This window comes from Colossoma macropomum, unplaced genomic scaffold (genome assembly GCF_904425465.1).
Source record: "Colossoma macropomum unplaced genomic scaffold, Colossoma_macropomum, whole genome shotgun sequence".
Lineage (NCBI taxonomy): Eukaryota > Metazoa > Chordata > Actinopteri > Characiformes > Serrasalmidae > Colossoma > Colossoma macropomum.
Window position 1 is genome coordinate 34,528,595 of NW_023494784.1, and position 13,500 is coordinate 34,542,094.

General features: G+C 43.5%; 1 protein-coding gene across 5 annotated transcripts in view; it reads right to left on the reverse strand.

Annotated features, from left to right (window-relative positions):
- Positions 1 to 7,950, reverse strand: part of pcbp3 (poly(rC) binding protein 3) — a 77,829-nt gene extending 69,879 nt beyond the window's left edge. For 3 of the 5 annotated variants that reach the window (XM_036569780.1, XM_036569789.1, XM_036569753.1), the window contains exon 1: positions 7,637 to 7,950. The gene's annotated coding sequence lies outside the window, so the exon portion shown is untranslated. Of the gene's footprint in view, positions 1 to 1,885; positions 1,986 to 7,582 lie in introns of those variants that run through there. The other 2 variants (XM_036569772.1, XM_036569763.1) reach the window with 2 other exon arrangements.
- Between the last annotated feature and the right edge of the window lie 5,550 nt (positions 7,951 to 13,500).

Here is a 13,500-nt window from a genome sequence, read left to right on the forward strand (position 1 = left end):
TGCACAGTAGACTATGTAATCACATAATATAGATTACTTAATTAGTCATGAATTACAAATGCCCTGGCAGACCAAGCATCAATTGAAATGCATCCAGAGAGCATAAAAGTGACTAACTTGTATATTTGTATGCATGGAGGGAGAGGGAGAAAAAAATCGGAAAATAAGAGCGTGTTCTATCCATTTGAGCGCACCGCTCAATGCAGAGGCATATATGAAAGGATGTAAATTAGCCTTTTAAATGAGCATAGCGAAGAAGATATGCTGCGATGTTTAGCAAAACACTTGACACACTCACACCTCAGCGGTGGGAAATGCTTCCCCCTTATGGAGCAGTGACATTAAAACACTTTGATGATTGGGAGCCTTTAAAGTCTTAATCCTACAAAAGACTCCTTTACAAAATTCAAAGCCTCGTCCCAGATTTGAATATCGCCCGTACCAACCCCTCCCCCCACAGCCCCCAACACACACACACACACCTTTTCTTCCATGCAGGGAAGAATAGACCGCGATATCTTTTGATTTACCTACGCTAGGTTTTAAGAGAAACGAGGAACAGTGTCATGATGTCACCGACGGCTCTTCTTTCTCGGTAATGATGGAGGGGAATTAGCTGGCGGATCAAATTCCGAACCTCGTGGGAGAAATCATGGCACGCTAAGTAATCTGGCACTCAGATTTGCCTGCGGGAAGCAGATTGAGTCTCAAACTTGTGATGTGCTGTTCAGAAGTGTCAGAAATCAAAGAGCGCCTATTAATGACATAGCAGTAAGGATTGAGGAACTTGCGATTGCCCACTAGTTCGCTAAGCCTAATCTTTCATCACGTGGAAATCTGATTAATAGAGATTGGTTTGATGTCTCCATCAGGATATATTCTTTAAGTAGTATCAGACGACCCATCTGCGAAGAAATCTTCATAAGACACTGTAGACTAGGGCCGTAAAGCAAAAAATATTATCTATATCCGCTGAGTTTAGCACTCGATACAGTGGGATGTTTTAACCAGGAAATTTTAAACTGAAATCGTTGTCAATAATTCTGCAAATAAAAGCATATTTCTTTCAGTGGGTAGCTTGCTCAAGCACTCTGAGCTAGCAGCTTAGATGTGTTTTTAGATGTGCATCTAGTCTATAAATTTAAAGAGGAGTCAAAGAAGTCAAAGAGAGGATTAAATGCATGAATCTCATTGGTTGACCACCACCACCAGAGAGAGTAATGTCACTCAGCATTTTACTATTGTTATGCTATATTAAACTCAACCCTGGACTATAAATCCAGAGCAATCAATATGAAGTCATTCAGTATATAGTCTGTAGAAGATTAAAAAAAAAAAGTGCTAATCTGTAATCTGTCTGATTTCACCTCAGCTAATGTTACTAAACTAGTCACAGGTTATACGCTGCCCTCTGGAACCACCTCATGTTTCTTTTAAGAGACTGTACGGCATTAGATTGAAGCTAATTTGCATATCAATAGTCCTAATTAAACATTGTATATAGTCATTTTCTAACTTAAAATCAACTACAACTACCGACACCTACTTGAAAAACTAATGCTAATGTAATGTATACTGACAAACTGCCCTTTAATATCCAAACCTGGGACATCACTTTACTGTACATCAGGGGTGTCCAACTTTACCCACAAAGGGCTACAGGTATTTGTTCCAAACAAGCAGGAGCACTCCTGATTCCACTTAATCAGTTGGTCTCAGTCTTCAAACAGTTGATCATGTGAGCTTCTGCTTTGTTGAAATGAAAACCTGGTCCTTTGTGGATAAGATCGGACTCTCCTGTTGTACATGCCCAATAGCCTGGTGTACTTTTCTTAGTTGCTACACATACAACAATTCCAGGCTAGTGTGATTTTAAGCTCCGTACCTCGCGGCCACACATGCTGTGCATCTCCGCTCGGTGAGCTAATCTGGAGACCGAAGGCTCTGGCTCATAGAACAGCAAACTGTGCTGAGCAGGGAGGAAGTGTTCTCTCCGCCTCCATCTGCTCCCGTGCATGCCGCACTTACTGCTGACTTAGCTGGGCAGATGCTTTGGGAGCGCAAACACAAACGGCTCGGGAAAGTGTGTCAGGCAAGCATATTTGTTACAGAGAGGGCATGCCAAAGAACTACGCAGGAAGAGAGAAAGAGACAGAGATGAAAAGGGAGATGTGGGAGGGGCCTGACGGGAACATGGAGCAAAAAAGAAAGTTAAAAAATGGGTTCCATGGGTTGAATTCCCACGGACTACACATAATGGGGGGAAAAGTATACCGTGTATCCTTCCCTGCACTGAACACCACTTAAAGGATAAAAGTTCCTGCTAAAATAAACAAATGTAATGTAGAGTCATGTAATGGGAGGAGGACAATCTGAGAGTCCATCTCAACGTTAGCAGAAGCTAACAAGCACTCTTAGGCAGATCACACCTTTCCCCTCTCACCCTCCCTCTTCTCTTCCACCCCCCTTCCCCTCGTCCTGCTGAGGCCAATCTGCCCATCAGTGCACTCCCAGCCCGCCAGGACGGAGGTCCTGCCAGGAAGCAGGTGGGAGCGTAGCGGCAGACCCTGAACGTGAAGAGCCCTGGCCAAAAGCTCTGGAGGCTTCAGCTGCTGGAAGAAGAACACATTTGCTCTGCCATGCCGCCCTCACGCTCTTCCTCCACATCACCAACTATGGCTGTCAGGGATGAGGGCGTCGGGAAACTGCTCTGTCACCAGCGTGCAGGGTGTTCCTTCCCGTCCCACCCGGAGCACGTGACCCACTGACTCGCTTGCGCCATTGGGGGGGCTGAGGAACACGCGTGTGTGCGGTAGGAGGGCAAAGAGAAGCCTCTCACTGTAGTGACACTCAGCGGATTATGTCTAAATAAAGCCTCCGCACTGCGTGATTCACACCGCCACCCATCGCAGCGCAGAGCTGAGACACGGAGCTGCCTCTGCCTCAGAGAGAGAGAAAGCGACAAAGTGAAAGAGAGAGTGAGAGAGAGAGAGCAAAGTAGAGCGAGGAAGGAGAAAGAATGCAGAAAGAGCAAGAGGAAGTACGAGGTAGCGAGAGAGAGAGGGAGAAAGTGGTGAGAATAAGCAAAAGAGAGATACAAATAGAGCAAGACTGCAAGAGAAAAGGAGAAAGAGGGAAAAATACAGAGGGACGCAAATAGAGGGAGACAGTGAGAGGAAAAGGAAGAGCACGAGCAAGCACAAGATGAAGTTACAGAGAGAGAGAAAAGAAAGAGAGAGGGAGAGAAGTGGAGAAGGCGTTCATCACAGAAGTGCCACGGCTTAGCCTAAGAGCCTTGAATAATCAGTGGTTAAGCCGTCAGCCCTGTGCTTGCACCTACCACGAAGCAGCAAACTCTTGCATGGCATGCTTTTTAATCAAGCAAAAAAATTCACAGATCGAGAATGCCAAGAGCAAGCAGGAAGACAGGCCTTCTCAGAGTCTCCTGCGCTGCTTTCTCACCATCGCAGGGCTGCACCAAAGCACCAGCAGCATGCTCACACATACAAAGAACAGCACAAGGTCACAGAATGCGTACTGTCCCAGGCCTGCTCTACTGTAAGAACTGTAGGAGTAATTACACTGGATCATGGTCAGATTAACACCTGAGAGACTGTACTTAATTACACGGCCGGCACCGTCACTTTGGCTAAAGTGACCTAGGAGGCACCTGCACTATTTTCCAAGATGGCCCTTGATGTATCTATCGCACGGAGTCATAAAAATAGCCATACCGGCCAGCAGAGACTGCGGGAGGCCAACAGCGGGCTCCACCCGCATCCCTACCCCCTCAGCTCCCAGGCCCTGATTGATCTCACGGCCCATCGGCGGGTTAAATTACACTGCAGAGTGGCTGTGCGCAGAGACAAAGGGCTCACGGATTTCACAGGCCATAATTCTCTCCGGCCTCAACTTCGAAAAGGTGCAGCATTTCAATTTCAGCTCCCTCAGGGCAGCCCTTTGCATTCTCTTATGAGTTATGACACGGGCTTGACGCTGTTAACTTACTACACGGCTGAGTGGAGAAGAACCACTCACCAACCAGAGCTGGGGGGGAGGGGAAATAAACACTCCCCACAGTATCGAGCAAACGTAATAGACTAAATAAACCAGGCCTCTCCTCCGGCAAGCACTAAACGGACGCAGGGAACAAGTGCTGGAAAAGCACATTCCCACACTCCAAACACAATGAAACATCCTGTTGCGAAGTCTGGCACAAAGCGATCTCCATGTATTTTTGACATTAAAATGAATGTGACTCTGAGGTCCGGGCTCCCGCTAGAGTTCTGGCAGAGAGAGAGTGAAAAGAAAGCCCGGGGAATGGGACGGTCCATTCATACTGCAAGATCTGCCCATCCAGCAGCTCGGAAGCAGGGACAGCATGGGATCCGGAGGAGAAAAAAAGAAAAGTGAAATACAGCCACAAGCACAAAACGACCAGCTGCTTCAAGAGCATGGGCGTCAGCAGGAAAAAAAAGGCTTGTTAGAGAGAATATAATTGAAGTCATCTGGCAAGTAATAGCTTTCGCCCCAAAACTTTACTGTCACGCGTCACGCATCTGTCTGGAGCTGATGAAAATGTACAGGGTGAGGTAAATATGCAACTGAAACTAATCTGGAGTGGTTTAAGCAGAAATTTAGCCCTCATCGATGACATTTCCAATTTAGCGCAGCTTAAGAATCGGCCCGTATTTTTAAACATACCACATGTGCGATAAGCTGGTTTCATTTTCTACACCCAGCTTTGCGGCATAATTCCACGAGCGCGGGGCTGAAGGAGAAGCACCATTGGAATCAGCCACTGAAATGCAAATCCGTATTGACAGACAGGCAAATTTCACAAGACTCCAGCTTTCTGGAAACAACTTTCCTCTCCGCTAAATGATTCGCTTCTGCAAGAACAGAAAATAAGACTACGTTATAAACTCAAGTGCTCAGTCGACTTAACTTGTGTGGAGGGACTCACCCTTATAGCAATAGAGGTCAATATCACAGTGTCTGCTAAAAAAGACCCGCAGCTGTGGTGATGCTCTGAGATTGCATACGCAAAACATGGCCTGCAGTCAGCTAGTTTGCGTGATGTCACGAAAGGTCCTTGTGATGTCACACGACAGTTTCCAGAAGGTGCAGAAATGTGAGAGAGAAAAGTGGGGGGCAGGGAGAGAGAGCCTTATAAATTACTCATGCAACATGGGACGTGATATATGCATTAGCAATATGGCTTTCAGTGAAAGCATTTGCTAGAGCATTGGTGGGACCACAATATATGACAATAAATATTACATGGCAACACAGTAGAGATAGTGCCCTCATATAAACAACACAGGAAAAGGAAAAAAGAGGGAAAAAAAAAACGACCCCTATGACTTAATACAGCCGCCCAGCAGTGTGCAACAGAATGACCCTAGGATATGCAGCACAAATTACCACAGTTCCACGAACACTAAACTGATTCAAATTTTCATCTCTAGGAACACACATTTAACTCAGTGGGACTTAATCCAACACTGGAGATTTTTTAATGTGTACGTGCTAAAATGCGTCACCCTGCTAAGTTCCAGCTTCCACTTCCTGCCTGCTTCTGTCTCCTGCCTACAATGAAAAAGCAGCCTTTTAATTTGAATAATCACTTGTTCTTTATCTCGCCGCTGGAAACAAGCCAGGATGGCTGCAAAGGGATATTGGTGTTAATTAAGACACCTGTTCTTCTCTCAGTTTACTTGCCTAATCAATGCCTCCACACTTTCAACATCCCTAGATAATATGAGGACTGCGCTGCAAAACAAGACCAGGGCTATTCAAGAAAACAAATGCATGGTCTCAGCATGCACATGATTAAAAAAAAAAAATACTCATAGCTACACTCGAATTACCCAGAGAATTTCAGCTTTCATCATAAAGTTAAGGCCAGCAAACTCAATCGCTCTTGAGCATGTAAAACTGGCAAATTAAAAACAGAGGTGCTCTAACCTAATTAAAAAGACAGAGGTAAAAGGCGATGCTTTAGCTGCCCAAACATTAACCCAGTGAGCTACAATGCAAGTCCCATTTCCAGTTCAGTGGGACAAAACATCAGGGTGACACAAATACAAGACTGAACAAACTGCAGTTAGTGAGTTAGCGGTCAGCTAAGGGCTAAAAACAACAAACTCATGCAGAATTTGCCCTTGATTCAATAGAGGCGTTTTTTAATGTTAAATTAGACGAGTCTTTGCAGGCCAAAACTGGACCACAGTCTACAGTCTGGTCTGGGGAATCACGCTTCAGTGCAGGAGCCATAGTACAAGAGGAGCTCAGTGAAAAACACTCACTTGGTATTGACAGCTCCATCACTTCAATCTTCTGGAAAACTCTCATTCCAAGCAAAGTGCTGTGTAGCAGAGATCACGGTGCTAAGCAGCTTTTTTTCTGCTGTGGCCTGCGATGTTTTATAGACCATGTTAATGTTTGAAGTGCACAGTGAAAAGCCTTCTTGATTGGATCAGGCCAATAGTTGAGACCTAAAGTAATTACAGTTTCTGCTACGTCATGCTGTTGGTCTTCTAAGTCCTACAAACTTTATTTAGCGTTTTGAGAGGAGTGTTTGTTTACCGTGCTATAGCCTATATATGGGCCTAAGCTGGTGCTTTTGACCAAAGCAACGTACCTCAACGAAAGTATAGGTGAGCAACTTAGAAGTAGGACTGAAAGATTGGTGGAAAATATCTAATTGTGATTTTTCTGACCAATATTGTCATTGCAATTTATAAACGATTATAGTCTTTAAATTAAGGCCTTTATTGCCAATAAGATTTTATTATTTTTTCAGGCTTGAGGCCTGAATGAAGCACCAGAATGCTAGTTTATAAGCTCTGCATTATTAGGTTAAATTTCTCCACATAAAACTTGTCAAGACAATTGTGAATAATATATAAGATATAATTAACAACATTGCAATTTGCATTCTTTCGAATTGTGATTTCAATATATAAATGATGAATCTTTCCACCCTACTCTGAAGCTACAGTAGATGCTTCACTCAAGGGCACATTAGTAACAGTCACTGGTTGGTTCTGAAGCCACATGCACAATATAAATTATTAGAAAAGTACTGATAGAAATAAAAACAATGCTGCTGTCAATAACACCACACAACAACAAACAAGAGTTCAATTACAAACTTAGTTCACAAGTCATCTGTAGCCTAAGGGTGTGCGTGGACAGCTTCTAAAAGTGGTGCAGATAAAGTCACAGATAGAGAAGAGGAAGTAGTAAGCAACACTGAGCATGAGCAGAGTTCAGGCTAGAAAGCGAGAGTGACCTCACAGATACTAATCCCCCCACCTCTCTCTCCACACCTCCCTGGGAGAGGAACTGCCAGAGGGAGAACTTGAAAGGCAGAAAAAAGGGAGGGTGTGAGTGTTAATGCGTGTATATGTGTGCTCTAGTGTGTGAAAGAGAGAAAGAAGGGTAGAGGAAGGCAGAGAAAGAAAGAACGAGAGACAAGAAAAAATATATCACATGCAAAGAAACAAGAAAGAGTTTTGGACCCAAAAAAATCAATAAAAACATAAAGATCAAAAGGAGAGAAAAGCTGTAGTACCTTCGGAGTAGTTGGAGCAGCGCTGCAGCCAGTCATGTTTGTGCGGCTCCTTACCTGCAGTTGACAAGGCGGGACGGTGGAGTGAGGAGAGTCAAAGGGGGTGATGGGTGGAGGGTCCGGGCCGGCGCAGCCGCTGACGGGGTGGTCCGGGAGGGAAGGAAGGACGGAGTGACAGGGAGCAGGGAGACGGGGAGGCCAGAGGGGGGGAGATGAAACGCTGCTCCTCTTTCTCTCTCTCTTTATCTCTCTGTCACAGACACACACATACACACACACGCACGCAGACATACACGCGCATGCGGTGACACGCACGCACGCACGGAGGCAGACACCAATACCTGCAGCCAGTCAAATAATGGGAGAGTAGAGAGTCCCCCTACATGCACACGCGCTTCAGCACCAGGAGGAAAGGGATAGCTCCCCTCCCACTCCCTCCCAGGAGCCAATCGCGCGCGAGCAACCCGTATCGGTGGCAACGAATGGGAGCACGAGCAGCCGGTGCCTCGCACCAGCCAATAAGTGCAATTGCTCATATCCAATCGGAATAATCACTCCGAGAGCAGCGTGAAGCTTCTCTCTCTGAAGGACAGACGAACCGGCGCACTTAGCCAATAAGTGTGATTTAAGACCGCAGCTGACATTAGAGTAATTAGATTGTGAGGCACTTAACCCAGCACAATAACACTGCATGCTCCACTGCAGAACTGGCAGAGACTTTGGATCCACAGACGGGCTTCGGCGAAAGTGCAGAGGACTTAATAAGGCACAAAATAAAACCAGTACAGGCAAAGGGGGAAAAACAAACCTACTTGCTAATTTGAATACACTATACATAGGCAATTATTTACGTTTGCATACACGCTCTGGCAAAGACCACAGAGACAGTGTTTCTCCCTTATATGAGCAAAAGCCAAGAACTACAAACTGAGCTGATTCCATAAAGACTTATTCCATTTTTCAGATCAGTAGTGGGGCTGAGTTCCCGGCTTGATATGTGATCAATGGCAAACTGTCAGAATGATAAATGAAAAGCACATCAAGCACCCCTCCTCCTTTCACTGCAGAAAGGAGCGCTCCAGAGAGTGAAGCAATAATGTCCCATTATTAACAAGGCGTAAAAGACGGGGGTCTCTCGGAGGTATAGGCCCTCTCTAGGCTAGTGCTGGAAAAAAGCATCCCTACACCTTCTGAGTGCACAAACTTTTCTCAGCCTTTCCTGCAGCTGACGGCGAACGCCCCCAGGGACCCGCAGCATTATTCCAGACTGAGAGCCTCCTGAGCCACTCTGCGCTTCTCAGAAGAGGATGTGCCTCTCCGGGTAAAGCCTGCTCAGTGAATTTTACAAAGCAGCAAAATCAATGCAGGGCTATCAATACCGGAGTGCATTATAACACGGGCCAATAACACACGGCATCGGCGCACGAAACACCCGATCATGACTCAGCAGGGTTGCGGGTTGGGTGTGCAGCTTGCCTTCCACCGCCACCGTCATCCCTCTATCCATCCCACTGACTTCTTCCTGTACCTACACAACCTTCCACGACCAGCCAACGGAGCTCTCGACCAGTCAGTGTTTACCTGGAAAGGTGTGAGAAGAACAGGACGTCACACAGGTGAAGGTGGGACGGGCGTTTTGAATGGATTTGTGTTTGCTTTACTGTAACGGAGCGTGCATGGCTCTCTCTCTCTCTCTCTCTCTCTCTGTGCTGGGGAGGAGAAGACCCCATAAAAAATGCATGAGAGATGGGAGGAGATGTCACATTGGATATGTTTCCAGCTGCAGAGATATTGGTGCATGGAAAGCGGTGAGAGTGCTAGGTAGGTACCACTGAACTCAAGGCTAAGCTTGGGTGAGGGGAGTAAGTGTTTGTGCGTCTATTGGGCCAGGGTTAAGGAGCTTTGAGGATGGCGGAAGCACTTAAAGGGGGATTCCACCAAATGTTCAAAATTTCTGCATAATTCAGTCGGCGAGACGTAAACAAAACTAAACTATTCAAAATATTGTTTTATGTGAAATCGTACATTGCAGAGAAAGCGACTCAGATTTCTTTACGGTGACAGTGATATGAACTAGGGGATGCTATGTACACATGTAGCCACTGTATTTACTATCCAAAACAGCCAGTTAACCTGTCTTCTTAGTTTTTTGTATGTAATGTTAATAACAGTAAAAAAGTGTTAAATCTGAAAAAAAAAGTAAAAATTTTGCCTTACAACACCCTGCATAAATATCTGCCATAAATGGATTAAAAAGCAAAAACATATGTTTTAAGTACAAATCTTATCTCAAAACCATCGGAAAACAATGTCTTAAGCATCAGGCAGGGTGTCTGTAATATTTCTCTGCGAGGGAGGTTTTATAGGCATTAAATCCTTCAGACATCTGACTCCCATCACCCTTAGTTTCTCTGGAATGGAGCACTCCAGATGAATTCACTCTTTGTATGTCTTTGTTTACATACTACCCATTTAATTCTTCAGAATTTTTCTAAAAACGGTGGGATTCCCCTTTAAGGACAGTTAAAATACCTGTGGTAGAAAAAGTGAAGCACTGTTACTGATGCCTGAGAAACCAAAGGGGGCAGGTTAAGGTTAAAAAACGTATTAAGAATTATATATTTAAAAGTCTATACAGTTTCTCACAGGCCGCTTTGTAACCACTGGCTTGTCCTAAACCACGTTTTCTTCAGCGTATAGAAACTCGTTGCTAGCTGAGGTTAGAGTGCACACGGGTGACTGCTGCCATACTGGAAGATTACAGGAAGGGATCTCATTAAAAATGTATTCAGTCTGAGGTGCTGTCAGGTTTAAATGTCATGCCTAGTAGGGAGAAAAACCACTTTACATGATAACTGTGTATTATAATTTTGTCATCAAAAACATTGCGGTTGGTCCTTTGCTGTTCAACAAATTAGAACGTGCTGCACCATTTAAGGTGGACCGGGAAAATTCGGCCAAGAAGCTGGTAAATAACGCTGACTTGAGCTTCGTCTCAGGCTTAACGTTAAGACTGGGCTCAACTTCAGCAAAGCGAAATGTTCTTCGGAGGATTTTATATCCTGTAAGTTTTCCAAGTTTGCCGTGTAATAATTAATCAGTTCCTTTTTCAGTAATTTTGTGAGTAATAGTCCTGTTTAGCTTACCTGGCTGACAAACTGCTACAAGCTTGGCTGGAGGGGGCGGGGATCAACATTACGACGGTGCTGCAGACTGATGATAGAGGGCGGGGCACCTGTCAATCATTTTCAATGCTAGCCAATCACATAAGTTTTTAAGTCTATACATTATAGCCTAAATATTAAAATAAATAAATACACTCAGACAAAGGAGCTGAACTACAATGCTGTATAAATAATTAGAATATATATATATATATATATATATATATATATATATATATATATATTCAAATTATTTGTAGTACTGTCTTAGGACAGTCTATCATGAAGTATACTAGCTGTCCAATTTTCTTCCAAAGATTCTTATATTAATGCTGTAGGAATTCCTGTAGAATAGCTGTAGAACTGTTTTCAGAAGGGAAATAGTAAATAAAAAAATAAATAAATATTCTCATATGTCTTGTTTGACAGCTGTTTGAGACTGCAGAAAAAGGCAGTCATCCAGGCAGCAAGCCTCCTGCACTTCCACATAAATTCAGCACCTCCATAGTAGCTACACAGAAACATCTCCATTTCAGTGACTCAAAGGGACAGCATAAACACAGCACGTCTACCAGACATGGCTTCCACTCCACCACCAATGTAATTAAAGTCCTCATCTTGTCCTGCTATTGTATCATTACTGTCTGTAGACCATTTGGATGTGCTTACTTATTACTCACCAGATACTAAGTATAGCCTTGCCGTAGCAGCGTGGAGATGGCAGCCAGCTGCAGATTGCCCTCTTGTTCTCAGACTCGGAGACTTATGAGGATACTCTATCACTCAGCAAATTATATTTTGGGTGCTGATTTACAAGCCAGAGACCTCAGCCTGGACTGGAAAGTGCATACTACATAATTTGTTTTTACCTGAGCCACAGTGATGTCAAATGTTAATCTCACTACAATCAATAATAAGACTAGGCTTTGTTGGAGAGAGTGAACATGGTTACATTTAAAATGTGCCAAAGAATGTAAGAGAGCATTTTAAAAGCATGGTTTGACTTCAACTCTTAAATTAAAGGTAGTTGTTGTTCTCTATGAAAGATGCTACAAAATTAAAAGGGACATTTTTCATTTAAAAAAAATATAAATGTTTTTCCTACTAGATAGAGTGAAAAACTTATGTCATATTGGCTTCCACAAGATACAGGACAGTAAAAATTGCTCTTATTCCAAAATTCCAAGATACTGTTAATGTGGCTATTCTCCAACAGTTGTGCTGCTATTTCCATCATATGGTAAGGCCTGATGTAGAATATAATGCATATAATCTTATAACTTGCCTGGGACTACTTCCTTGAGGTTGTGCAGTTCCAATTCGAAACTGACACTGAATGGTGTTCTGTGGCCTGTGGAAGCTAAGTGTTAAGTCATTTCTTACTTTTCACACGTTTCTTGTTGTAAAAAATGCTGGAAACTGGAGAAAATGTTGAATAAATCTTTAAAATTAATGAAATACTTATATAAAACATATAACACCCCCCGTCAAAGTACATGTTAACAGATGCTCTACATAGAACAAACTTACATATGGCATTTTCTGCAAATTTTAGAGCACAATTTCTTGTTTTTTTTTTTTGTTTTTTTTTAGTTTAACATATTAGAAAAACACAACATATAAAAGGTGCCATAACTTTGCACAGGCCTAATTTTTTCTTTTACTAATATGTTAAATTCAGCAAATAAACAGTAATTGTGCATTAAAATGTGCAGAAGTGTGTTCTCTGTAGAGGATATGTTAACTTATTTTCGCTTAGAACATCAACAAAACATGTAGTCTGACCAGGGGCGCCAAATTTTGCATACAATGCATGCATTAATATGGAGTAAGTAGGTATCATGCAATTTGTGTCTTCGCCAAACAAGTCTTTTCTTTTACACACTGGAGCCTGAAGAGGGTCCTTTCCACAGGGCGAGCAGCTTTTTCTCTGTCAGTGTGGCCACTGATTTGTGCCTCAGAGGCCCTCTCAAGGCCACAGAGCTAAATCCTATTGAAGGGACTATAAACCCCTCGAGGCGGACACTGAGCTAGTGCAAAAGGCACAGTGGAGGGGAGTGCTGTCTCATCAGAGGGGCCCAGTGTGCGATTTCGGGACATGCATGAATAACAGCTTCAGGCCTTCTGCCTTAGGGCTGGAGCATAAGCCTGCAGCTCTGCAACGCTTAAACAGCATTTAGGCCGTTATTCAGTCTGGTGAGTGTCCGGAGGATGGATGGGATTTTGAGGAGTTACATCTAAGTGCTGATTTAGGGTTTGCTGTGCTATAACCAAAGGTATGGACTGGCTGTCATTGGTTAGGGTGTAAAACTGTGTCACACAGTGTCTTGTCCTCTGTTTTACCGTCCTCCACCACTCAATTAGAAATTGGAAGCAATGTATAAAACATCATCAACTAAATTGTCTTTTAGTGCAAGTGATCTATTGCCATCAATCCACATGATGGCAGCAAACATTCCCAGAAATATATGTGCCATATTCATGCATGATGTGTGATAGATTGTTGCAGATAGAGAACAGTAATATAGTGTGTATTTGCAGCAAATCTGTTCTGTAGCATATCGCTGCTGTCGGAACAAAACCTCATATCTCCAAAATGAGAATTTTATAGGAGAAGGAAAAAACAGGGCTATTTCTTTTGGTCTATTCATCATGAAATTTAGACACAACGTAAAGGGCAACAAGCATTTTACAATTATGACAAAAATTGAAAAAACACAAACATGGAGATACGAGGTTTTGTTCTGACAGCTGCGA